Source organism: Anser brachyrhynchus (assembly GCF_964034855.1).
Source record: "Anser brachyrhynchus genome assembly, chromosome: 6".
In the NCBI taxonomy this organism is placed as follows: Eukaryota; Metazoa; Chordata; class Aves; order Anseriformes; family Anatidae; genus Anser; species Anser brachyrhynchus.
The window spans coordinates 3,917,720-3,945,695 of NC_137700.1; the positions used below are offsets into that span (position 1 = coordinate 3,917,720).

Below are 27,976 nucleotides of genomic sequence, written 5' to 3' on the forward strand. Positions count from 1 at the left end.
AAATTAATTTTGATATATTTACAGTCGACAGAGAAATATGGGGAGCATTTTGTAATGCACTGATTCATCCATATCTTTTCTGTTTTGCAAAGAAAAGTGTTTGATTGTTGCTATTCACAGGTTCCATTATTCACAGGTTTTTGAATGTTAAGATTGCTCAGGAAAAGATCTGATATTTGTAGGGGTACCGTCATTCCTAGTTATTTGTTTTTACATTGTCCTTGCATTTATTACCATATAATTTCAAGTCTAAGTTTGTGGTTGAAGTTATAATAAGGAAAAAAGCATATAATAAGGAAGAAATTAAAATGGTTGACTAAACTTTTTTTTCCCAAAACGTTGTGTTGACCAGCCAATTTGAAGATGGCGGTATTAAAGGTGTCTGCAATAAGTTTTTCTGTTTTGGATTGTAGCTAGTTCCTCTAGGTGCTCCCGCAGAATAGTATTTTTACTATGCCTATATATACTTTATATATTCACTATACCTATATATACTTAATACCTTTCTTAGAAACAAACAAACAAAATCTCTTTTTAAATATAACTTTCTTGCAGTTGTTAATGATGGAATTGCTCCGCCACAAAGGATTCTTTTTCCACCTGAGAAGATACGTATGGATTGGCAAGAAACACAAAGTGTTGGAGTTGGCCTGTACAATCTTGGCAACACGTGTTTTCTTAATGCTACTCTACAGTGTTTGACCTACACCCCCCCCACTTGCCAATTACATGCTTTCTCTTGAGCACAGCCAGGCATGTGAGTACTTTCTAACAGTATTTTAAATCTGTTGGATAGCTGTGAAGGTGAAAGAACAGCAGTGATTCTGTGAGACAAACTTACTTGCCTGATTTTACCTGTAGACGCTGGCTTTGAGCATTGTATTAGCAGTGGGCTCGGAATAGCATATGGAGTGCGTTTAATGCACCATGTGTTTTTTTTGTTTGTTTGTTTGTTTGTTTTTTTAAAAGGATCTTTTCTTGCTTCATGGGAATAATGAAGTGCATTGGACAGTAATGCATTTAATGAACATTTGGCATTTGGGCTATTTGGGCTTCCTGCTGCTAGAAAGGCAATAAAATTTAGGATGTCGGCATCATAGGTCTTTAGTCTGCACAGCCGAGGTTCCATAATGCACTACAATAAATGGTCTGTTCGTTGTTGAACCAATTAAAAAAAAAAAAAAAAAAAAAAACCTAGAAAGCAATATGAGCTGTTATGAACACGACTAGATTTTTTTGTGGGACTGTATTAAAATCTAGACTGATTTTGTCCTAAATAAAATGTTGTACTATAAAGTAAATGTTGTACTAAACCTGTATGCTTTTTAGGCTGGTATCTTTGTATCGATACCTAGAAATTTAACTGTTTTCTTCCTGTATATAGAAATCGTTTCAGTTGAGAATCCTGTTGAAAAAAGGAGGGCAGAAGTACTATTACATACATTACTGTAATTTTTCCTTTCTCCCAAAGGACTCGTAGCTCTGTATCATGAAGCTCACCTGACAGCACTGTGCTGAAAATAACCCACGTTCTCTTAATGCTGTATCATCAAGGTCAAATATTCTTTCCTCATACATTTTGCAACCTGTGGAGTTCACATTCCTGTCAGCCTTTACAAACGTGACTTTGCAGTAGTCTTTTAGATTTCTCATCACAAAATGCACTTGAATACAGGCTTAATGGATATTTTTATTCTATAAAGTTGTGTGAAATGAAATGTTAGGAGACTGTTGGGACAAGGAGAGTGGATATTGTATCTATAGTTTAAATGTTACTTATATGTTTGTTTGTAGTTATGTCTGTTTCGCTAGACTGGGATGCTTTCTTCTTTCACTCTTCAGGTCGTGAACAAGATTTTTGCATGATGTGCACGATGGAGACTCACATTAACCAGGCCCTGCGTTGCACTGTTGATGCCATCGAGCCTACGCGTGTTATCAATAATCTCAGTCGTAAGTGGCTTCAGATGTGTTTCTTTTTCAGCATCTTGTAATCTTCAAATAATTATTTGATGTGTATAAATGGTTTTAACACTGTAAAGAAGAGAGATTTTAGAAACAGGAGAATTACTTCATTTTTAAATGAGGTGAATACTATCATCTTCTTATTTAGGAATAGGACAACATTTCCGTTTTGGCAGTCAAGAAGACGCACACGAGTTCTTGCGCTATACTGTTGATGCTATGCAGGAAGCGTGCTTGAATGGAAGCACCAAGTAAGCATAAACAAATTCACTTTTATACGTTCTCTAGCACCTTTTAGGCCTTTATTTACTATCAAAACTGAAAGTCTAGGTCATCCTTGGTTTTCATAAAACTCTTTGAAGAGTTAACTGTGTGCCTTAAATCTTCTGAGGTCTGATTATAATTTATTTCCAGATTGGACAGATCTTCTCAAGCTACCACCATCATTCATCAAATATTTGGAGGATTTCTAAGATCAAGAGGTACTTTTAAAAATATTCCTGTCCTTAGAACTGATCTGTGTCTTTTGTCGGTAGTAAAGCAGTCTGTAGTTTGTCTGAAGTAGTATCTATCGACAACTTGAATGTGGACAGTTAGTCTCCTTCACGTGTTGTTAAGCATTTATATTTTGCTTCCAGTGAAGTGCTTGAATTGCAAAGCAGTTTCGGATACGTATGAGGCATTTCTTGATATCACTTTGGATGTAAAGGTAGGAGGTTTTGTAAATATAATTCATGATGTTTAAGTACATGTATAACTTTCTAAATTAAACTTGTTTAACTTAAAAAACCAAACCACGTACAATGTTAAAATATAAGAGCTTGGTGGTGGTTAGAAAGTGGATTGGACTTTGTCCTTCTGTGGAACCCCTGTAAATAGTCTCCACGTCTGCATTGGGTTTAAGGGGAAAGAATTTTATTGCTGCACAAAGTATAATACTGTCACACTTCTTTGTTGTTCTACCTCAATATACGTCTAATTGTTAGACTGTTGGATTTGTTGCCAGTATTGATGACAAAGCACACTATAGATGCTGTCTGCGTTACTGGAAAATGATTTGTTTCAAAGTAGAATGACTTCCAGGTGAGGTAAACGCTGAGCATGCTCTTTCTGCCTCCTTCTTGACAGTGCTCATAGTAGATCGCTTAAGTATGTATTAGTCAGGTTCTCTTATAAACTCCTAGTGCGTCTCTGGAATTTTGAATTTACAGTGACTTTACGCTCTTCTCTCTCGCTCCTCTAGGCGGTTTCATCTGTTACCAGAGCTCTAGAACTATTTGTGAAACCTGAAGAGCTGGATGGAGAGAATTGCTATAAATGTAGCGAGTAAGATCATTACTAATTATGTCTTAATACTAGATATTAGTTTTATATATTGCATGACTTAGAGCGTAAGTTATCCTTTAACTTCATTTAGAAATAAGGAGACGCAGCTTTGTTGTTGTTGTTGTTGTTGCTTCATTTCGTAGTAGTGGTGAGCTGAAGCAAGGAGCTGTGGAGAATGATTTGGAGTGGAAGGCAGCAGCAGGTTCCTGCAGGTCCCAGCGTTCACTGTGAAACAAAGTTAGATTGAGTGTCAGGGAATGTGAGCTGGCTCTGTGGTAATGAATGTTAGCAGCCTGTGCTGGCTCACTAAACAGCGTCTTGCACAGCTCTTGAACTGTGAAACCTGTCGATGTGGACTAATGTCTGAAATGAGCTCCCTTAAGCCTAACCCGTGCACAGGGAAAGCCTATTGAGTCCAGGCGCTCTCTGTGCTGATCAATATGTAAGATGTTTCTACGTATGTGAGAAACAATTGAACATTTGCATAAGATGGTTTGGCAAAACAAGCTGTTAGTCAAACATCCCCTCAGAAAAGCACAGAGTGCCCGGCTCAGTTCTGTAGGATTCATGCCTGACCCCTCTAAATGAAAAATGCAGTATCCACTTCTTGTTGTTGGATACTAAGGAAATTAGGGTGTCGAATCAAGAGCGTCCAATAGGTTATTAAAGCAATTTAATCCCAGGTTCGTCTTAGCCTGCGGATCCTAGAAAGCAACATGCAGCGTATTCAGGATTCTCATAAGTGATGTCTGAGGAAGAGAAAGAACTGTAATAGCACCTCACATCTGAATTGCATGGTCCTTCCTTAATGTGCTCTTTGAGGTGTGATCGGTTCAGTCACACTTAAAGCCAGAATTTTCCGTCTTTTTGTGAGCTTAAAAGGAAAGGCCTTGCACATGTACAGTACTTTTTCCATTGCTGATAACTGTTATTAGTCTTATATATAACTCATTTTTACTATTTTTTGTTTATATTTTATAACTCCCTGGTAATACGCTTTCGTGAGAGATCCTGTTCCTGCTGTGCTCTGAGTTGTTGGTAAAACTTACCTTCTTCTCTGTCTTAACAAACGTGACATGCAGTGCATGGGTTTATGAAAAGAAAAAACCAAACATATGATGCAAGTAAATATCATTCAAATAGCATAAGCATGCGTGAGACATTAAAAGGAGTTTGTTTTGGGGGCGAAAAAGAAGATGCTTTCAAACACTTGTCTCTGCTTGTTTTCAAGGTGTAAAAAGATGGTTCCTGCATCCAAGAGATTTACCATACACCGTTCTTCCAACGTTCTCACAATATCACTGAAAAGATTTGCAGATTTCACAGGTGGAAAGATCAACAAGGTATATTAAGAATATACCTTAAGAATATAGAGAAATGGTCTGCTTTTATTTTCATTTTCTCTTTTTTCCATTTTTCTCTTAATATCAGTAAAGTTCCTGCTTGACAAGAAGCATATACTTTCCTCTGAGAAGGCTAATTCATCAGAAAACAGTTGTCTGCAACTTCTAGTATTAAACGTTGCTTATGGGAAGACTTATTTTTAGTGAATCAAGAGATATATTCATATAATTCCAGTCTCTGTTTTTTGGAAGTGTTTTTCTCTGGCTAGTCCGCGAAGTACTCTGATGTAATTTTTCTATCTTCTTGGTCTTTCTCTAGGAGGTAAAATATCCTGAGTATTTGGACCTCCGAGCCTACATGTCTCAATCAAGTGGAGAACCACTCCTCTACGCCTTATATGCGGTGCTGGTGCATCATGGAATCAACTGTCGCACAGGACACTATGTATGCTACATGAAGGTAGAAGTCAGCATCATTTCTAACAGGGTAAAGGTTGTGCTGGCAAACCAGTTCAAGTGTTACTAGTAGTACTGTTTCTAGGCAAAAAGATTTTCTGAAATAACCCCAAACTTGAAAATGGGATCTTGTATAAAATCTTAAGCTGTGATTGACTCTCTGCTTAAGAGAGGCCAAACGTGTACCTACTGAGAAGCTAGGTGATAAGTGTTTTTGTACACTTATAAGTGGTCATTTTGTAAAGAGACTGCTGAAAAATCTGAACAGCGCTGCTGCAGAACTCTGAATGGGGGGCTAGCAACTGTCTTAACTGATCTGGAATCTTGAGTTTACTTTTCAGTGGACAGGAGGAGAGTCTCTCAAGGCAAACAGAGAGAGAAATAACACCCGATACTCATGTCAACATAAATTTATGCTCAGAGTGTAGGTGTAGGAACAGCGTCGGTATGTATATGGAACATCGGGAGAGGAAACTATATCGGTATTTACAGCTTTTCTACTTCCTTGTCAGAGAGACGTTATCTCCAAATTAGAAATTGATGTATTTTGAATGAGGGCTGGTGGATCGGATTTATTCTTACTAGTGTTAATATTTGCTCTTGATTAGTACTTAATATCTGGTAACGCATCAATCAATCGTCAAAAATAAACTTAAAAATGTGTAAGGCTTATCTCGTTGGTCGATACAAAGACCAAGGTCTTTTCTCTTTTCTCTTTTTTTTTTTTTCCCAGTATTGTTTTTCTGTTTTCCTTCTCACTGCAGTCTTGATTTTGTTTCTTGTCCCTTAAGTATGTTTTCAATGTGTTGTTGAAACATTTTCCCTTTCAATGCGAAAAAAGGAGCTGTCACTGGTGTCTGCAAGTTGAAGACTGGAGCTTATCTGAAAATCACTGAGCCCAAGAGCTGTCACCTTAGTCTTCCAATAGGACAAGGATGTCTTCGTTTCTCAGTTAAATGCATTTTTCAGGTTTGTGTATTATTTTCTCAGGAATGGAAAGTGTGCGCACAATTTGCCAGTTGTGGGACTAGGAGTTCTCTTATTTCCTGTGCTTTGTTTAACCTGTCTTAAGTTTAATGGATAGCAATCAAGGTGTACTAGAAATCTGAAAACACTTTATGCTTTGTTCTCTCAGTCATTTTGGTATAACAAACTAGCTTATGGTTTAAACCCTCCATTAGGTTAGCATTTTCCCTAAATGTAACAAGTCCCTGTGTGCTACAGGAAGACAGTAACAAAAAATTAAGTATAGATATTCATCCTGCCATTATTCAGCTTCTGCCTATGGACAGACAATTACACTTATTTAAAGCGGTATCATCTTGAAACCTAATCAGCATGTTAGAAAGCACTTAGTTATCGGCTTTTGTCCTGGAGGGCTGAGGTTTGTTTTGTTTTGTTTTACATTCAGCATTTCCTTTTCTAGCTTCCATTCCCCTGTTGTTTTGCATGAGGAAAACATGCAGCTTTACAAAGTAGAACGGAAAGAGATGCTTTTCAGTCTAACTTTTCAGTTTTTTGTAGGAGTTTTAAATGTGGTAGGTGCAAAACAGCATAAGTACTGCTGCCAAAGTTATATTCAAACAAGTATTTCGTGGAGAAGCAGAAGAAGCCTAGGGAGAAATAAATTTACAAACATGCTCTTCATGCTCTCCTTTCCCAAGATTTCTCTGAGATATATCCCATAGTCTTTGGGTTTTGAGGTATGTGGTTCCCAGGAGTGAAAAGGAGGGCCAAACAGCTCTCCTCTCGGATCTCAACATGCCAGGGCTTTAGTGTACTGCCACTTATGGCTCCGCTTTTCACCTGGAAAAAGCGACATCATGCTGTGAACTGAGGAGCCCTGCTGTTGTTCTACTTGTTGTTTTTTTTTTTCCCCTGCTCGTATAGGCTTAGAAATGTGCTGATGAAACAATAAAAAAGCCAGCTTGGTACATCTCCTTACAAAAAAATAAATACAAACTTGAGCTCCTGATCGGCTTCATGCTGAACTCTGTGCTGTTCTTGTCGTAATCTTGGTCTCTCAGTAGATAATATGGTTTAATTACGAATAGAATCATGTGATGAAGAAGATCTCACACTGCAACAAATTCAACATCTCAAATGAGATTTTACATTTTCCGTGATTTTCTTTCTGAGCAGAAGTGTGTAGTATCAAATATATATATATATATATCTGTGATGAAGCCACGGTCGCAGTTACTCAGATATCTTAATAAGCACTTGCAGGAAGATAAATTGCTGCATCTTTTAGCATTATTTAATTGTAGGGTTAGAGACATGTTGATTCAACAGAGCTGTAAAGTTTCTAAGAGGTCACTTTGAAAAATACCAGCTAAATTACTGGCAAGACTGCACCCGTTCTTAAAAACAAACAACCCCCCCAAATCATCTGTTTTCCTCTTACAGGTAACTGAAGTAATCCCCGAAGAAGACTGTTCACTATCCAAAGGCAAGTTTTATTTTTAAACATTTTCTACATTTTATACCTAGCCACAACTTAACAACCAGTTAACAGTCGGTGACAATCCTGTTCAGTGTTGAAAATGTCATTCTGGCATAGGAAACAAAGGACTTCATCTTCTTGCTTTACAGCTGAATGTCTTCTACATAGTGTTTGGAGAAGTGAAATCTTGCAAGAGGTTTTCAAAAATTCTGCCCGGTTTGGATGATGAAGTAAATTGCCATAGTCAGTAGATTCTGGCACTGACAAGTTCCTTCAAGCTAAAGAGGGAGTGCGATTGTTGCAAAGCATGTCTGTGTTTTGAGACAGGGACGACCACAAGTTTTAATCTTAAAATACGACATGGAGGGGAGGCTGGTTGTTCACACATTCTTGCAAACATTAATACAATCTGTCCCATTATCAAGAACAAAATCAGGGACTGAACGGAGGTCTTTCAAATACCAGTGTTGCAAAAATAGACTTTTTATGCTACTAATGTCAAAAGAATCCTGATTGTACTAAACTGTGTCTCTTCTAGCTGATAAATCAGGAATAGCACAGAAGAAAATGCGTCTGCTCTAATGCTCTTTGGGCTTCGGTGAATTCTCTGGCCAGCAGATGGCGAAATCGTTTTTTCTAAACCAGTCAAAAGTATAGGGAGAAAGTAAATGTCTTGCACACATTACACAAGTCCAGGGCATTGGGATCACTGGGCTACATGAGTGAAAGAGATGTACCCCAACAGTACCCCACTTAGATACACTGCTTGCAACATAAGCAGGATGGGAGGGCTGTGCAAAGCAATTTTGGTAAATTGAGGAATTCATGTATTTCATCAAGCCTAAAGATACTAATTAGTTTCATGTGGGGGAAGGTCAGTCTTTCAAAGAAAAGAAAAAACGTCTCTTAAGCAGGATTTTCTGAATGGTGGAATCTAATCTGAAAAAGGCCACTTCAGCAGGTTATTTTTTTATTTATTTATTTTTAACTGTACTGAACCTCTCAAGTAAGCTAGGAGCAGACTAGGAACAACTGAGGACTTGTTAGAGTGTGCCTTTTCACCTGGACTCATGTTACTTTGAATAAATTAACAAGGACAGCTAGTGATAATTTGTGATTTAAGGAAATTCCAGATACGTGAGAGAAAGAGCAGCATTAAAGCAGTTAAATTCCTGCTCTCTCTAATAAGTGCTCTCTCTAGCCAGTTTCTGAACGCTTCTGTTCTGTGGCTAGGATTTGGTCAGCTTGACCACAAGATCACTAGTAAAACAAGGATGCCGTCCAGTCAAACCTTCAAATGAATGCAACTTACCTCAGGTCTACCGTTTGCTATCAAAGCAGGTAGCTTTGTCCTAATATTCTGTACAGTTGACCAATTTTAGCATGGAACTGAAATGCAGTCAGTTTAATGGGAGGGCTTTGGAAGCTGCCTTCTCCAGTCAGTTCAGCCCTGTAGTCAGAGAGCAGATCAAGCCGTGTGCAGGCTTGTGACTTCTCTCTTTAGAAAGAAAACCACTGAGCCAGACAGTTCCATGTTGAGTATCACAACAGGGAATGACATTTCTTCCCTTTGTCTTTCAGATGCAGAGCTTACTGATGGAAGCCTTCAATACTCAGACTAAACCTACCATCAAAACCGACGACCTTTTTACCATCCAAACCAACCATTTTTCCATCAAACCCAACACCTTGGGTTTTGAAATGAAACTGGTAAGCCACAAGTCTTTATTGAATCTATTTTGCAGTGAAAGGGTTTTCTCTGTAACCTGATCATTTAAACTGTTGTGCTTAAAAGAAGGTCACTTGCAAGAGCGGTTATAATCCATGCTATAAAATCGAATCATCCTCTAGAAAGAAAAAAAAAGGAGCAATTATCTTGCATGTACTCTTGATAAAGGAGGAGCTACACAATGGTATATAGTTTCACACTTTATTTTTGAGAATGTCCAGGCTTAAGTAACAGCTCTTGATGATAAATGAAAAGATTAATACGCAGTGGATTTACACAGAACATTACGTTTTTAACAATGATCGATACAGAGTATTTGTCATGCAAATCACCTGTGTACACCAAGGAATACTTATTTCAATATATATCTGTACAGTATTTACATTTTATATTTAAACTCTAACTCGAAACATTTTCCAAGAAAATACAGAAATGAAACTGGTAAGCCACAAGTCTTAATCTGCAGCATTTGGTCTACAACAGACCTGGCTTTTCCAGCAAGCGTATCTACATAGATATGTAACAAATCTTAAAAATAGGCATTGTTTTTATATATGAAGCATTATAAATGCTGCTTGGTTTATAAAGCTTCGGTTTTGTACCCGTTTAAAACTGTTCAAAATGTCAAGTGATTTAGAGCTTACTTTGTCAGAATATTTTAAAATTTAAGTCAGTCCAGGGGAGTTTAACTATTATATACAGTTCTCTCCCTAGATTGCACTGGCAACGGGGCAGCAATTTAATGCTAGAAATAATATACTTCCTGCTACGATCTCCTCAGTTACATGTTACTCTAAATAATTATTTCTGCAGGGTATAAGAACTTCAAATACAGCAAACGAACTCTCAAGGCGTTTCCTTTGTGCTTACAGGTAGACACCGTCGCCTGGCTGGATAAACAGATTTTCTTGAAGGTGTTATTTCAGCATATAAGAATTGATTAAAAAAAAAAAAAAAAGGTGCTTCATGGCTTATTGGTTTTGTAATCTCACAGTTCTCCAGGAACACTTGATTTGCTGCATTTCACCATTACACTCGTCAGTAGCACTGATTCTGGTTTATCACTATTTGCATTACAAATCTCCTTGTCCAAAGCCTAAACTGATGTATGCACTGCTTGAAAACAAAACGTGGTTGCAGAGCAGAAGACTCAAGTCATTAGGTTAGCAGCTGCGTAACCATACTGCTTTCCAAGCATGAGATGTAGAGCTTATTGAGTTTCTATGAAGAGTTTAAATGGCTCCCATTAAGCAAAGATGTCCCCACACTGCTACTTCCTCTTAAGCAAGGATTCTACCTCCTTTGGCTGAGGCTTGCTCCCTTACTCACATTCGAACATTCATCCAAGTAGCCTGCAATTCCACATTCGTGGGGGAAAGTCTATAGAATAGAAAAGGTTCCTCCAGTCTCTTCCTCTCAGCCTTTTTTTGAAGCATGCAATAAAGCAAAACATTCACAGGCTGACCTTCCATGCAAAACAAGGCAACTTAGTAAGACAGGAACCGCAAAACTGATTGTTCTTTAAAGTTAAAATGAGATCTGAAATAGATCAAGTTAGCAAGTGGTGTTAAGTCTGTAAGTAAGTCTGTTTTTGCCAGTGCAGCACAGTTCCCTATCATGTAGCCAGAGCTGCTTCTGTAGCTCCAAGAAGCAAAACTGCTTTGACAAAATACTGTGTCATGAAAGCATTCGTTGGTGCAGTAGGCACAGCTCAGGTTCAACAAGTTTCTGAAAAAATGAGTACTAACAGAAGCAGCAGCGTCCAAAGAAACACTTTATGTCCCCACTGCAAAATGAGGGGCTTTACCTTGAGTGTTCTGCACACTGTCAATAGAAAAGCACTGTAACAGAATCTGCCACGGCAGTTTGTATGTTACTGAAAGACCATCAGAGTGGGACTGCAGAAAGATCTTTCAGAAGTTCCAAAAAAACATGTGGGGGTGGGAGTTTAGTTGTGTTAGATAACACAATCTTAGATAAAGATTTTGGTCTTAACGTAAAAGTAAGGGCGTCTACTGATTTCTTCAACTCCAACAACTGAAGCACAAGTCTGAAAAATCGCCTTTAAGAATGCAATGAAAATATTTAACTCTTCTGTATGTTCACAGTTTGTTGTCAAGCAAAGGAGTGAATGCTGATGCCTTAACTATCAAGAGCTGTAGCTTACAGAAGGACTACACCTTCCTGTTTTTTTCCCTTTAAAAACGGTAAATGCATGTGAAATTATTTGGGGATGTTTTCACATGCAAAGCCTAATGCAATGCGTGCAAGCCCTGTCATCTTCTTCCTTTAGTAGTGTCGCATTAAGGGGTGTAGCCGATTGACCGTTATGGGTCCGGTCGGCTTCAGGGTACTGAACTATCACGGCCACGGATCCACCAACAACGCAGCACGCCCTCGCTCTAGTCACGTTCAAGGAGAACTGTCACGGCCAGGAACAATGCAATTAAGTGCAGTTTATTACGGCAACAGATACACAGGTCCTTTGGATTGCCAGTGATAAATTCACTGTCTGCAAAAGCAAGCTAGCATGCATGAAATGCACAGGTACACGGCCTAGGTATTAAGACGTTAAAAAGCATAAAGACACTAGAGATTTCTAAGTTTCCGTGGAGACGCCTGGTATAACCAAGCGTTCAGATCTTACCTCGCAGCATCCCAGTGGGCGGGGGGGGGGAGGGTGAGAGGCTCAGCCTGTCGACTGATGTCAGAAGGTATCCTTCGTGACAGTATCTCCCCCAAGATTCCCTTTCTCTTAAGCCAATTTATATTATTTTCTATCTTTTAGGTGGAGCTTGAGTGACTCCAGTCACGCATATCTTGGTTGTGATTGGAACAGGTACAGCACGTTAGCCTGGAATGCCTTCCCTCCCAACCAAAGTAAACTGGAGCTGTAACTAACACAAGCAGAAACAAGGCTTCCACGTTTTCAGCTGAATAAAGTTCCAACAAAATCATCCTCTGGGATTTGAAGCTTACTTCAAATTACATGCCAACAGCTCTTTTCCCTGAAAGGTCTTGCCCAGTTCTTACGTCATAGTAAAGTGTATACCTATAAAATTTACAGTTAACGTCTTCTCTTAGTTTGTCCAATTTTTGCATTATCGCTCAGCTGTGTGCTCATTTATAAGCTGATGCATGTATACAAGCTGCTGCTCAAGTCCTACGTCTTGTTTGCAATTCTTCGTTTCCTTGTTGCCAGCATATTGTAAAGCGGATCCCTGCTGCTACTCGCTCTAGAAGAAAAGGAATCATCGGTTTGGTTACCAAATACCCGCTTCTGGAAACCAGAAGTGTTTTGGTCTCTCTTCCCTTCGAATGACTCCACACCTCTCATCAGATAATGGATTGCTGACCTAGAATCAGAGAACATCCCAAGGTGGAAAGGGCTCACAATAATGAGCGAGTCCAACTCCTGGCTCCACACAGGACCACCCCAAAAGCAGAGCCTATGTCTGAGAGCATTGTTCAAACACTTCTGGACCCCCGTCAGGCTCGGTGCCACGACCACTGCCCTGGGCAGCTGTCCCAGTGCCCGAGCGCCCTCTCAGGGCAGCACCTGAGGCGCACGGGGCTCGGCGGGGCGGCCCGGGAGGGGAGGAGGACGGCGGGGCGAAGCGGCCGCTCCCTCAGAGCCGTGTCCCCGCCGCCTCGCCCGCACGTCGGGGCTTTTTCGTGTCGGGGCTTTTTCGTGTCGCGCCCTCGGGCTCTCGCCGCGGGCGACATGCCGCTCCCCAGCGCGGACAGCTTGCGCGCGGGGCCTGCCCGCGGCGGCGGCGGGAGGGAAACCCCAACCGCAAAGCCCTCCCGGCAGGGAGAGCTCGGGGTGAGGGCCGGTCCGGCACCGACAGTAAAGACACGCCGGAGGAAACGCTCTGCTTTTAGCCGTGAGCACCGCGGCCAGGTTGAAAAGGCGTCACGCTGGAGCTCCGAGTTGGGCGGCGTTCCGAGGCCGTTGTGGCAGTTGTGGAGACGGCCTCGGCTGAGGTGGCGGCTGCTGTCGCTGCTGTCCCCTCTGTCCCCGCTGTTGCCGCTGTTCCCGGCGCCTGGAGACCCCCGGCAGCCCCCTGTGACAGGACCTGTGGCCCCGGGGAGCAGGACCTGTGGCCCCCTGTGCCCGCCGCCTCGTCGGCCATCCCGGCAGCAATCCTGCCAGCACAGAATAGCTCACCGGCTTTACGTGCGTTTCAGGGTAAAGTGACGATTAACTTCTATTTCCTGGCTTGGGTGCTGCTTTATTCTTTAACGGAGCTTCAGGTTTAAAGGTTAAACTCAGTTCTGTCAAGGTTAAACTCAGTTTCGTGAATGGCATCTTGGACAAAATCTTAAGCTGTGATTGACTCTCTGCTTAACAGAGGCCAAACGTGTACCTGAGAAGCAGGTCATAGGTGATAAGCCCTCACAAATTAACTTGCTATCACAAAGTGACGCCCAGAAAAAGTGTATTCAAAAGCTAGGCTCATTATAGAATCACAACCAAGCCATCATGACTGGTGCAGTAGACAGTGAGGTAGAGGGTGAGCCCTGGAAAGACAGAAGTAAAGTAGCAGCGAAATGCAGGTACCTTTGTGCACACGAAGCAGAAAAGCGCAGGCAGTAAAGTAATAGTGCTCCATTACTAGCGTGAGCAACAATTATATATAAATCGCAACCATTATCTATTAGATAATAGGTAATAATTAATAGATAATTGCAAAGCTCCAAAAATGCAATAAATAACTGATTCCCCTCAGAGAATGTCATTTGCATTTTTATATTAAAAAGACTCCAGAGTTGTAATGGATTAAAATCCTACGAAAGTGAAAGAAATGGCATCAGCCACTAGTTCTGCAGAAGCTAAAAGTAATACTGATAGAGTTTTGATGGAAATTTTTCCTTTGTGTGTTTAGTTTGGGGATTCCTTTTAAATCATTCATACCAGCAATTTAGTTCTTCAAGGCCGTTTCTTTGAGATTAAGTGACAGGACTTCTACTACTCTTTTCTTCTTGGAATGCTTCTTGGTATTCTTACGTCAGCCAGAACATTTGTCTCTGTCGCAGATGAGAACAATGACCATAGTTAACAAGCCCAAATCTTCAAAGTCTAAAAAGCCATCTTCAAGGCGGTCTGGCAAATCCAAGAAACCGAGTACTAAAAAACTGATGTCACGCACCGCAAACTGGGGCCGGATACCACCTGCAGAAGATTCAAGCCAAGTCTCTGTGGCCCAAGGATGTGGAGGTGCTATTTATTGTAGATCCTCTGAAAAATAAGTATAACCATAGAATTGGGCCAACAACTGAGAGGAGCTACCACCTTAACCCTGTTTAGTGTTACTAAAGTCAACAAAGGAAATTGCCGGTGCGTGGTAACACATGAAAATAGCACAGATTACGGGATAAGAGAGATATTGGTATATCCAAAATTGGATAAAGGAATATTGGTAGCCCACTGAAAAGGATCTAGAAGAAAAAGAGAGGGCCAGGTACCATGGACACAAGTGGTACAGATCCCACACAGGCAACCATCAGAGAATTTACTGGTAGGATTGATTAAAGATTTTGCCATAATGAAAGGAACTGATAGAATTACTGCTTGTTTGCCCATTCCAAAAGCAACAGGGGACCCGCTTGAGTGGGGTATAATAACCTCCCCACTGCCCCAAGTAAAAGGAAATGGAACAATTCAATGTAAAGAAGTGAAAGTTTTAGAGAGGATAAATGTTACACAATACTATAGGAAACTGAGCCCCCCAACATCAAGGTCTGAATGTGAAAAGAAGAACTACCATTTCATAACAATAGGCAGATTTAAGAATGTGGGACAGTGTTATTACGATGAACTACGTGTAGTAGAAGGAGTTAGAGAAAAGATTGTTTGGGAATGTCAAGAGAAAAATAAGCCAAAAGGAATGAAAGGGTGGGATAGTGATTGGACAGTAAGTTTATTGCAGAAATTCCAGTATGGAGGGAATACATCATGGTGTATTAAATGGCAGGGGAAGCAGAATGGAACTGATCAGTTTTATACAGTAAGCCAGGTTGACAGTAGTGGTAGACAAGAGTCAACAAAGGTAGCTTGGTGGACTTGTGAGAAGAAATATACTTGCGACAGTAATAATGAAGATATCAAGCACTTACTTCCGGTATTGATAGCTCTTAGGGCAGGATGTGCTTGCCGAGGAATTAAGTACAATTCGGAAAGAAATAGCCAGGGTAGTCAAGTCGCAGTGGATTGTAGCTATAGTACCATAAAAAGTCCAGGACAATTTGTATGGGCAGCCAGTAATGGAACTTGGACTACACACCCGCCGATAGATGGGGAAGTAAAAGAAATAACTCTAGTACTCCCTCCCCACACTGCGTCCAATATGGAAAAAGTCTCCTTTTAAGGGAAAGTTGGAAACCCTACAAATTAGTAGGGCAAAAAGAAGTTTAGAAGAAGGGGCAGATGAAGATATATGGCATGAACCCTCGGATGGAGTAAAATTCAGTTGGGCGTTAGAATCTCTATTTGCACAGGTAGCTACTTATCGAAATAGGGAAATGATTTATAAACTTACAGGACAAGTGAGTAGGCACGAGAGCCACGAAAGAAGGCTTTAGAGACCTTAATATCCAACTACAATCTACAACTAAAATGGTGCTACAAAATCGATTGGCATTAGATACACTGTTATTAAAGGAACATGGAGTATGTGGATTTCTAAAAGATCATATTGATCATTGCTGCATCCACATTTCAAATGTGACTATTGATGTAGAACATGTCATAGAACAACTGGCTCGAGTGGAACAAGATGCAGAACAGGAAGAGAAAGATATGACAACAAGCTGGTTGGATAAAATTTTTAGTGGATGGAATATTAGTAATTGGGTTAAGTCCTTACTGGAGACAATAATTATATTGGTGATTGTAGGGGTACTAATTTGGTTAACATTTATAATGCTGAAAAGTCTGATTCTAAGGAAGACAACCTGGAACCGGACAGTGATGCAAACTATTGCTCAGCAAATGGAACCACATCCTCAATATCCTCCACCGGCATCTAACAACTTTGGATTTCAGAGAAAGAATCTGAGGAACCCAGGAGGTGAAATGGAATGAAAACCGAATAGACAAGATCAGTTTCAGATCAAGTGAACCCAACCAGAAGGGTGAACGTAACATAAAGCAGAAGTGGTGGACTTATGAAATGTTGTGACAATCCTAATCTTTGTAATTTCCTTGATTCTTAATGATGTAATTTTCCATGATTATATTATTGGTGAGCACTGACTGTAAAATATTTTAGTTAGTTAGTGAAAGCATTTGCCCTCCTCGAAAGGAGTGAAATGCTTTCAAAGGGGGGAAATGTTAGTAATAGAAGAAGAAATAATACAATATTGTTTAGTATGTTACATTTGCGATGTACTGTTCCGAGGCTGCGCTTGGAAGATACAAAATATATGTGCAAGGGTAACATGAGAATGCACCAATTCATGATGAGGAGTAAGGAGGATTAAAAGAATGCTCAATTTGCAAGACATCTAGATAACTGGGGCTTCTTGGACTCTGGGAACTGGGTCAAACCAACCTTGCGGTTTGGACTGAGACCAAGGGCTCAGAGAGCATGCGTGAAAAGGAAAGGTTAAAAAGTTCAACTCTGATGAAGACATCTTACTTCATCCCGACGATCACCCGGACGACCAGCAGAGAGTGATACGCAAGCGCAGAAGGACTGATAAGATAATTAGCATACGAAGCGAGGCTAGGTGGAGCTAGGAAATGAATATGCATAGATGAGTTGTGAAACCTAATGCATATGTAGTATCTTAGGAGATAAAAGAGAACTAAGAGAACAAATCAGACGAAGTTAGATTTGGGCAGGCATGCCCCTAACTTCCGGCGCCTAATAAAGCACCTTCATATAATCACTTTGTGGATTATGTGTTTTCATGAACGCTAACACAAGGATGTGGAGGTGCTATTTATTGTAGATCCTCTGAAAAATCTAAGCCTTTTGCCCAAAGAGATCTAAGTAAGTGTGCGCTTTATCCTGCCTCCGTTTTCTTCAAAACAAAAGTAGAAAGTGCAGTTCTTACTTGTTGCACTGATAGAGAACGGGACTACTGTGAATAAAGACTTCCAAAGCGATTCTCCTAAGGCAACTGAAGTGACTGACGTTACAGAAATTAATTTTGATATATTTACAGTCGACAGAGAAATATGGGGAGCATTTTGTAATGCACTGATTCATCCATATCTTTTCTGTTTTGCAAAGAAAAGTGTTTGATTGTTGCTATTCACAGGTTCCATTATTCACAGGTTTTTGAATGTTAAGATTGCTCAGGAAAAGATCTGATATTTGTAGGGGTACCGTCATTCCTAGTTATTTGTTTTTACATTGTCCTTGCATTTATTACCATATAATTTCAAGTCTAAGTTTGTGGTTGAAGTTATAATAAGGAAAAAAGCATATAATAAGGAAGAAATTAAAATGGTTGACTAAACTTTTTTTTCCCAAAACGTTGTGTTGACCAGCCAATTTGAAGATGGCGGTATTAAAGGTGTCTGCAATAAGTTTTTCTGTTTTGGATTGTAGCTAGTTCCTCTAGGTGCTCCCGCAGAATAGTATTTTTACTATGCCTATATATACTTTATATATTCACTATACCTATATATACTTAATACCTTTCTTAGAAACAAACAAACAAAATCTCTTTTTAAATATAACTTTCTTGCAGTTGTTAATGATGGAATTGCTCCGCCACAAAGGATTCTTTTTCCACCTGAGAAGATACGTATGGATTGGCAAGAAACACAAAGTGTTGGAGTTGGCCTGTACAATCTTGGCAACACGTGTTTTCTTAATGCTACTCTACAGTGTTTGACCTACACCCCCCCCACTTGCCAATTACATGCTTTCTCTTGAGCACAGCCAGGCATGTGAGTACTTTCTAACAGTATTTTAAATCTGTTGGATAGCTGTGAAGGTGAAAGAACAGCAGTGATTCTGTGAGACAAACTTACTTGTCTGATTTTACCTGTAGACGCTGGCTTTGAGCATTGTATTAGCAGTGGGCTCGGAATAGCATATGGAGTGCGTTTAATGCACCATGTGTTTTTTTTGTTTGTTTGTTTGTTTGTTTTTTTAAAAGGATCTTTTCTTGCTTCATGGGAATAATGAAGTGCATTGGACAGTAATGCATTTAATGAACATTTGGCATTTGGGCTATTTGGGCTTCCTGCTGCTAGAAAGGCAATAAAATTTAGGATGTCGGCATCATAGGTCTTTAGTCTGCACAGCCGAGGTTCCATAATGCACTACAATAAATGGTCTGTTCGTTGTTGAACCAATTAAAAAAAAAAAAAAAAAAAAAAACCTAGAAAGCAATATGAGCTGTTATGAACACGACTAGATTTTTTTGTGGGACTGTATTAAAATCTAGACTGATTTTGTCCTAAATAAAATGTTGTACTATAAAGTAAATGTTGTACTAAACCTGTATGCTTTTTAGGCTGGTATCTTTGTATCGATACCTAGAAATTTAACTGTTTTCTTCCTGTATATAGAAATCGTTTCAGTTGAGAATCCTGTTGAAAAAAGGAGGGCAGAAGTACTATTACATACATTACTGTAATTTTTCCTTTCTCCCAAAGGACTCGTAGCTCTGTATCATGAAGCTCACCTGACAGCACTGTGCTGAAAATAACCCACGTTCTCTTAATGCTGTATCATCAAGGTCAAATATTCTTTCCTCATACATTTTGCAACCTGTGGAGTTCACATTCCTGTCAGCCTTTACAAACGTGACTTTGCAGTAGTCTTTTAGATTTCTCATCACAAAATGCACTTGAATACAGGCTTAATGGATATTTTTATTCTATAAAGTTGTGTGAAATGAAATGTTAGGAGACTGTTGGGACAAGGAGAGTGGATATTGTATCTATAGTTTAAATGTTACTTATATGTTTGTTTGTAGTTATGTCTGTTTCGCTAGACTGGGATGCTTTCTTCTTTCACTCTTCAGGTCGTGAACAAGATTTTTGCATGATGTGCACGATGGAGACTCACATTAACCAGGCCCTGCGTTGCACTGTTGATGCCATCGAGCCTACGCGTGTTATCAATAATCTCAGTCGTAAGTGGCTTCAGATGTGTTTCTTTTTCAGCATCTTGTAATCTTCAAATAATTATTTGATGTGTATAAATGGTTTTAACACTGTAAAGAAGAGAGATTTTAGAAACAGGAGAATTACTTCATTTTTAAATGAGGTGAATACTATCATCTTCTTATTTAGGAATAGGACAACATTTCCGTTTTGGCAGTCAAGAAGACGCACACGAGTTCTTGCGCTATACTGTTGATGCTATGCAGGAAGCGTGCTTGAATGGAAGCACCAAGTAAGCATAAACAAATTCACTTTTATACGTTCTCTAGCACCTTTTAGGCCTTTATTTACTATCAAAACTGAAAGTCTAGGTCATCCTTGGTTTTCATAAAACTCTTTGAAGAGTTAACTGTGTGCCTTAAATCTTCTGAGGTCTGATTATAATTTATTTCCAGATTGGACAGATCTTCTCAAGCTACCACCATCATTCATCAAATATTTGGAGGATTTCTAAGATCAAGAGGTACTTTTAAAAATATTCCTGTCCTTAGAACTGATCTGTGTCTTTTGTCGGTAGTAAAGCAGTCTGTAGTTTGTCTGAAGTAGTATCTATCGACAACTTGAATGTGGACAGTTAGTCTCCTTCACGTGTTGTTAAGCATTTATATTTTGCTTCCAGTGAAGTGCTTGAATTGCAAAGCAGTTTCGGATACGTATGAGGCATTTCTTGATATCACTTTGGATGTAAAGGTAGGAGGTTTTGTAAATATAATTCATGATGTTTAAGTACATGTATAACTTTCTAAATTAAACTTGTTTAACTTAAAAAACCAAACCACGTACAATGTTAAAATATAAGAGCTTGGTGGTGGTTAGAAAGTGGATTGGACTTTGTCCTTCTGTGGAACCCCTGTAAATAGTCTCCACGTCTGCATTGGGTTTAAGGGGAAAGAATTTTATTGCTGCACAAAGTATAATACTGTCACACTTCTTTGTTGTTCTACCTCAATATACGTCTAATTGTTAGACTGCTGGATTTGTTGCCAGTATTGATGACAAAGCACACTATAGATGCTGTCTGCGTTACTGGAAAATGATTTGTTTCAAAGTAGAATGACTTCCAGGTGAGGTAAACGCTGAGCATGCTCTTTCTGCCTCCTTCTTGACAGTGCTCATAGTAGATCGCTTAAGTATGTATTAGTCAGGTTCTCTTATAAACTCCTAGTGTGTCTCTGGAATTTTGAATTTACAGTGACTTTACGCTCTTCTTTCTCGCTCCTCTAGGCGGTTTCATCTGTTACCAGAGCTCTAGAACTATTTGTGAAACCTGAAGAGCTGGATGGAGAGAATTGCTATAAATGTAGCGAGTGAGATCATTACTAATTATGTCTTAATACTAGATATTAGTTTTATATATTGCATGACTTAGAGCGTAAGTTATCCTTTAACTTCATTTAGAAATAAGGAGACGCAGCTTTGTTGTTGTTGTTGTTGTTGCTTCATTTCGTAGTAGTGGTGAGCTGAAGCAAGGAGCTATGGAGAATGATTTGGAGTGGAAGGCAGCAGCAAGTTCCTACAGGTCCTAGCGTTCACTGTGAAACAAAGTTAGATTGAGTGTCAGGGAATGTGAGCTGGCTCTGTGGTAATGAATGTTAGCAGCCTGTGCTGGCTCTCTAAACAGCGTCTTGCACAGCTCTTGAACTGTGAAACCTGTCGATGTGGACTAATGTCCGAAATGAGCTCCCTTAAGCCTAACCCGTGCACAGGGAAAGCCTGTTGAGTTCAGGCGCTCTCTGTGCTGATCAATATGTAAGATGTTTCTACGTATGTGAGAAACAATTGAACATTTGCATAAGATGGTTTGGCAAAACAAGCTGTTAGTCAAACATCCCCTCAGAAAAGCACAGAGTGCCCGGCTCAGTTCTGTAGGATTCATGCCTGACCCCTCTAAATGAAAAATGCAGTATCCACTTCTTGTTGTTGGATACTAAGGAAATTAGGGTGTCGAATCAAGAGCGTCCAATAGGTTATTAAAGCAATTTAATCCCAGGTTCGTCTTGGCCTGCGGATCCTAGAAAGCAACATGCAGCGTATTCAGGATTCTCATAAGTGATGTCTGAGGAAGAGAAAGAACTGTAATAGCACCTCACATCTGAATTGCATGGTCCTTCCTTAATGTGCTCTTTGAGGTGTGATCGGTTCAGTCACACTTAAAGCCAGAATTTTCCGTCTTTTTGTGAGTTTAAAAGGAAAGGCCTTGCACATGTACAGTACTTTTTCCATTGCTGATGACTGTTATTAGTCTTATATATAACTCATTTTTAATATTTTTTGTTTATATTTTATAACTCCCTGGTAATACGCTTTCGTGAGAGATCCTGTTCCCGCTGTGCTCTGAGTTGTTGGTAAAACTTACCTTCTTCTCTGTATTAACAAACGTGACAAGCAGTGCATGGGTTTATGAAAAGAAAAAACCAAACATATGATGCAAGTAAATATCATTCAAATAGCATAAGCATGCGTGAGACATTAAAACGAGTTTGTTTTGGGGGCGAAAAAGAAGATGCTTTCAAACACTTGTCTCTGCTTGTTTTTAAGGTGTAAAAAGATGGTTCCTGCATCCAAGAGATTTACCATACACCGTTCTTCCAACGTTCTCACAATATCACTGAAAAGATTTGCAGATTTCACAGGTGGAAAGATCAACAAGGTATATTTCCCGCTGTAATGCAACTTTGTCATCATGTAATGGGACATCCCCCAAAGCTGAAAGTTGTTAATATTTTCAGACAATAATTGTAGACTAACGACTATGGCTTATTCTTTCTCTTAATATCAGTAAAGTTCCTGCTTGACAAGAAGCATATACTTTCCTCTGAGAAGGCTAATTCATCAGAAAACAGTTGTCTGCAACTTCTAGTATTAAACGTTGCTTATGGGAAGACTTATTTTTAGTGAATCAAGAGATATATTCATATAATTCCAGTCTCTGTTTTTTGGAAGTGTTTTTCTCTGGCTAGTCCGCGAAGTACTCTGATATAATTTTTCTATCTTCTTGGTCTCTCTTTAGGAAGTAAAATATCCTGAGTATTTGGACCTCCGAGCCTACATGTCTCAATCAAGTGGAGAACCACTCCTCTACGCCTTATATGCGGTGCTGGTGCATCATGGAATCAACTGTCGCACAGGACACTATGTATGCTACATGAAGGTAGAAGTCAGCATCATTTCTAACAGGGTAAAGGTTGTGCTGGCAAACCAGTTCAAGTGTTACTAGTAGTACTGTTTCTAGGGAAAAAGATTTCATTATATGTTTATTTGACACGTGTGTATTTTATTGCTATCTGTGATTTCATTTGGAAAACATGCAATTCATCTAAAGATATCGTTGTCTTTATTTGCAGGCTGGTAATGGACTTTGGTATCAGATGAATGATGCAAAAGTAGTCCGTACTGACATTAAAAGAGTTCTTGGTCAGCAAGCTTACTTACTTTTTTATATCAGGTAATAACAAGTATTCAAATGTGTTCAGAAGAGATTTACTCTCCTGTTATTGATACTTTTCTTTTTGCAAGTGTTTTTCTTTCTCTCCCAGGAAAAGATGATTATTTCTCTAATTCAGTTCTGTCTAACCTGAAATTCTCTGTCATTTATTATCTTTTGTTGCTTGGCCTTAAACTGCAGCACTTGTGTAAATTGCTGTATATGTGTTATCTGTAGCTGGCTAATTTAGAGAAGGAGAGAAATGAAGGCCATCTGTGGTGTAAGAATGAATTATTGCTCTGAAAGTGATAGTCATAGTAGGAAGACTGTTACCTACTTTTCAGTTTGTAGTCTTGGCTAAGTCTTCTGTAGAGAAGGCTTCCATATCGTATGAACTGTTCCTATAAAATTATAGGATGGGATTTAATCCAAGAGTAGGCCGAAAGAAAAACTAAACTGAGATCACTGCTCTTTTCTGAAGGCGCTATGATTTGACGCTCGGAGAACGTGCTTTTTACTTAGCAGCACCGTCTTATCCCTGTTCATTCCCCCCTGGTCAGCGGGGGGCTAACAGTAAGCAGGCTGGATTTCTGGGACCACGACTTCCTCCTCATATGATTAAGGTAATTTAGGGAAGCGGGAGGGCAGATAATGGCACCAAACGGACAGTGGGTTTGGGGTTTGGTGTGGGGTTTTTTGTTTGGTTTTTGGCATCTTTGTTTTGTTTTCCTTCCCACGCTGCAGCTGTCTTCACAGCCCTCATGCTACAGCCAGAGTCATTCAAACAGTGGTTACTGCTGAATTGCGCAGCCATGCGACTCCATTGTTTATACCTCCTAGACAGCTTTGTAAAGCACAGAGAGCTACGCTCTTTGACAATTTAAGTAGAGTGTACTAATCCTCGAATCATTTAAAAGAGGACTTGTTTTTCCTATCGACGTCACTTTAGCTAAGACAGGGAAACCAAATTGTCTTATTCCTGAGCACCAGAACAATTATTCCAGGCTTTTTGGGGTATGTTTAAAGGGGAAACTAAATATATTTGGGAATAGCTTTAGGCAATGTTAAGTTGTTTGGATGGTTTTCAAAAATGATGTTAATTTGATATCAATATGCAGTAAACCAAAAGCAGGAATTAAATACACTTATGGGACTTGCATTTATCTTTTAAGGGCAGTGTTTTTTGCTTTTTAGGTGTTAAGACCATTTGTAGAAATACTTAGTAGGAGAATGACATGTTTAAAAATGTTAAATGGAGTGTTTCCATTAACCCGTCTTGCAATTTCTTCTTTTTAAATACAGAATTCAAGTCGTTTAAATGGAAATGGATCCATAAAAGAGGATGCAAATACCACTGGTGTCACCCTAAAAAGGCCATCTTCAGCACCACCAATGGCCTGTGTTCAAGAACAGGCGATTACCAGGCCTTCAATTACTGATACGTCAAAAAACCAGAAGATCACCATCAGTATTCACAATAAATTGCCTGCTCGTCAGACTGTGTCACAGCCTGACTGTCTTAGCAGTGCTGTGGAGGATGAAGATCTCTACAAGGCTGTTCCTTCATCCACAATCACAAATTCGGTAAAGCAAATGAAGCAAATACAAATACAAAAAAAAAAAAAAAAGAGTTTCTGCTGAAATTTTTGTGGAGCCAAAGGTGAATGGAAATCCTAAACTCAGCTCTGATAACACAGTCCCTTACGGTGCAGAATCTTCAGGAAAATCTGAGGAGGAGTCAAAGGGCTTATTTAAAAGGAATTGCAATGCAATGTGGAATTTTGGTTGGAAAGGTAGTCCGTACATCGCAGAATTCCCATTCTTCCTGTCAGAATGCTGATGAAGGAAGATCCCAGCATGAGCTGCCAAACACTGATTCACTGAATGGTGCTATTAGTTTAGTTCATGAATCTAAAGAAAACGGACTGAAACTTGATGATTCCACTTGCCAAGTTGAACCTGTTAAACCTTGTGAGATGTTCTTTTCTAAAACAAACGGATTGCTTGAAACATAGTAGTTTGCTCCATCGAGAATTTCTCACCCACGATGTATTCGGGAGTGTTTATCATGTTCCTAATTCAGGCGAAATGCTGAGAAAACACAGCACAAATTTGATCGTAACCCTTTGTGATATTATGCCATTAGAATTTGCAGAGCTGAGCTGACATTAGAACTTGTCAGCTTAAGCTGAGCTGAGATAAAAATTCTTAAGTTTCATAAAGTAGATTTTGGGAGGTGAGTTGGCGTTATCTTTGAAGTGTAGATAATGCATACAACACAAAGCGATCTTGCTTAGCATTTAATGTAGAAATTCTGAGAAGACTAGTCCTCAGCACAAATGGTATTTTTTCTGTCTGCTGACTTGTGCGTTTTAGTTGCAGATGCCTGGAGCTATGCCTCCAGTCCCTCGAGAAGTCATCATGGAATCCCTCACGGCCAGCCAGCTGAACAGCTTGTCAGAGGAAAGAAGGTAAAATGAGCACAGTCTGATTAAGACAAGATTTTGTGGAAGTTCATTGCGGTTTTATCTGTCTACTAATACTATTTAATGGAAGGATTTAAATCAGTAGAATTCCGTACTGTATGGCCAGTGTTGCGAACAGAACTAATGATCGACACTGTGCATAGCACTCTGATGCAGGCTGGTGCCTCGCGGAGAACTTGTGTTTCTTCATAGAATGTTTTTCCGTTTTTCTCCATTATCTGGAGAAACATTGGCTGTTCCCCCGTCGCCCCCACCCCTTTTTTCTCAGAGCAGCAGGTGGAGGGAGACGGAAACGTGTTTTTATTTTGTGCAGTGTCCCGGGACCTCCGAAATCTACTGAGAATGATGAATACCTTGAACAGTACCAATGTGATGACCGTGGAGACAAGGAGAAACCAAGAAGATCAAAAGAACATGAACTGATTTCAGAAGAAAATGTTTTCTACATCAAAGAGTCTTCTGAGACTGGTGAGAAATTGCGGCAAACTTCCCCTCTAAAGTCTGACAGTGAATGTAGTTCTAAAAACCTTTCCTCCTTAGCTATTACAGATAGATGCCAAGATACAAAGGACGAGACTAAAAAATCTGACAAAGAGCGTTACCAGAGAAAGAGGGAACATTCTCCTACTGAAGAGAAGGAGAGTCAAAAAGATGGTCATTCCAGCAAGAGAAGGTGCTCTCGGAGTGTGGAAGTTGTTAAGCAAAAGCGTCACAAGCAGGAGTATTGGGAGGGAAGCAGGTACAGATCTTCCCATAGTGAAAGGAACAGCCCTGATAATGGCAGAAGACCAGTAAAATATTCAAAGTACAGATCTCGAAGCAGAGGAAGATCAGAACAAGATAGCGCTAGATATTACCATTCCAAAGGGGAAAGAAGTTGGAGCAGAGAAAGATACTATCAAGATGAACCACGGAAATGGGAAAAATGTAGCTATTACAAGGATTACTATTCACCTCATGCAGCAGGAGACAGTAGAGAGAGAAAGTTCTCTCACGGTGATAAAGACTTTGACAAATTGACTCAGACTTACTCCAGCAGGTCACATAAGCGTTATCATTACAAAAGCAGATGGCCTCACGGTTCCCTCTTGAGAGAGGAAGATGTACATCACTTTAGCACACCCAGAGCAGACTCACATCGTTGCTCAGTAGCTCAGCAACATTCTGGAAAACATTCGCGTGAGAGACATGCACTTCCACCTGTGTCAGCTCATTTGGAGAACTGTCGCCAGAAAAAGGCAAAAGAAGGAAACAGAAAAAGACAATATACTCGTGCAGAAGGTAGTGAAAGTGAAATAGAAAGGCAACGCAGAAAGGTAGAAAAGGAGGTTTTAGGTGGTGAAAACATGAAAAAATATAAGAAGTTCTAGAAGAAAAAGAAGTCTGAAGATAAACAGGGAGAGAAGGATTCCAAGTAAGCAGGGATTCCAGCCTAATCAGCATTTTTTTTCCTAATTCTTTTCTGGGTGCTTCTCATGTTTTGTTTTTTTTTTCATAGTTTCTGAGTTATTTAGATAGCATAATCTGGCTGGGGATCATGACTGGGGATCATTAGGTTGATCAGTGAAGACAGGAAAGGTATTGCTGAATTGTGTCAGAGCACTAGCTTTGGACCACGTAGTTCGAATCACATCTGCACACCATTCTGGATTAGGTTAAAATATTTTTTTTTTTTTACTTGCACATATTCCAGAGCTAACCATTGTTAATGATCTGTGTACCAACCAGGACCTATGGTCCTTCAATCTGAGGGCTTAAGTTTGCTGCATCTAAAGGAAGTTACATGTGCACAAAGTACCACAAAATAGCTGACATGCGGCAAATCATCGCCTGTGGTAAAATAAATAAAGTTTCCTGTATGCAACAAGTGCCACATCTTTTTTTCTCTTTTTAACTTGCATGTTTCTTTCAGACTTTATGATTTGTATTTCTCTGCGCTCCACTTTGACAATGCCAATCGCAAGCGTAACAAAAAGAAGAAAAAGGAGAAACATCAGGAAAGTGAAAGGCTTCTTGGAACACTTAGATCCTCGTTTCCAGAAGAAAACCCGGGAGAAGAAGGAAGAATCCCATCCTCCAGATGGCTCTTTATGAGAGCAATGCAGAAGTGAGGGCAGTAAACAACCTCACAAGGAAGGGAAGCCTTCCAGTGCAGGTGAAAGGAAGAAACATCGCATCCAGCGAGTATATTAAAGGTAAGCGGCTGCAGCATGTTTATGGGATTCCTTTTAGATTAATCTAGAGATTATCTAAAACAGTCTTTAAATGCTTGATGACTGAACAGTCTGCTGGATATTAAAATATGTTTTGAAAAATATGTTTCAAATGTTGTTTTTTCAGCTGTGTGGGGAGAACAAATACAGTGGCTATGAATATTTTGGCTATTATTCAGAACAGCATGTGGAGGGATATGTAAACTATGTAATATGTAAAAATATGTACTATGTAAAAATCCTGCTTTTTTTCTCCTTTTTGTTTTTTTTTTTGTCTTTTTCTTTTTTTCCCTGCTATTATAGGTTTAAGAATATAGAGGAATGCGCTGATGGAAGCCATGTAAAGAGTCTCCAAATTTGCATTGGGTTTAAGCGGAAAGAATTTTATGTCTGCACAAATTATGATACTGTCAAAACTTCTTTGTTGTTCTACCTCAATATACATCTAATTGT

General features: G+C 39.6%; 1 pseudogene across 1 annotated transcript; it reads left to right on the forward strand.

The window, feature by feature from the left end:
- Nucleotides 1-14,306: 14,306 nt before the first annotated feature.
- On the forward strand, nucleotides 14,307-27,974 carry LOC308196958 (ubiquitin carboxyl-terminal hydrolase 42-like; annotated as a pseudogene). Its single transcript has 16 exons — nucleotides 14,307-14,486; nucleotides 17,209-17,265; nucleotides 17,972-18,173; nucleotides 19,259-19,369; nucleotides 19,530-19,632; nucleotides 19,796-19,863; nucleotides 20,020-20,090; nucleotides 20,625-20,707; nucleotides 21,939-22,050; nucleotides 22,411-22,551; nucleotides 22,745-22,845; nucleotides 23,306-23,447; nucleotides 24,127-24,836; nucleotides 25,207-25,295; nucleotides 25,624-26,724; nucleotides 27,223-27,974. The product of its transcript is annotated as a ubiquitin carboxyl-terminal hydrolase 42-like (transcript).
- The last annotated feature ends 2 nt before the right edge of the window (nucleotides 27,975-27,976 follow it).